This window comes from Sinocyclocheilus anshuiensis, unplaced genomic scaffold (assembly GCF_001515605.1).
Source record: "Sinocyclocheilus anshuiensis isolate Anshui unplaced genomic scaffold, SAMN03320099.WGS_v1.1 scaffold688, whole genome shotgun sequence".
Lineage (NCBI taxonomy): Eukaryota > Metazoa > Chordata > Actinopteri > Cypriniformes > Cyprinidae > Sinocyclocheilus > Sinocyclocheilus anshuiensis.
In genome coordinates, this window is record NW_015555748.1 from 641 (window position 1) to 950 (window position 310).

Genomic DNA, 310 nt, shown 5'->3' on the forward strand with positions numbered 1-310 from the left:
GACAGACAGACAGACAGAACAATAGATAGATAGATAGATAGAACGATAGGTAGAATGATAGATAGAACGATAGGTAGACAGACAGACAGACAGACTGACAGACAGACAGACAGACAGAACGATAGATATATAGACAGAAAGATAGATAGACAGACAGACAGACAGACACAGACAGACAGAACAGTAGATAGATATAGATAGACAGAACGATAGATAGACAGACAGACAAGACAGAACAATAGATAGATAGACAGAACGATAGACAGACAGACAGACAGACAGACAGACACACACAGACAGACAGATAGAA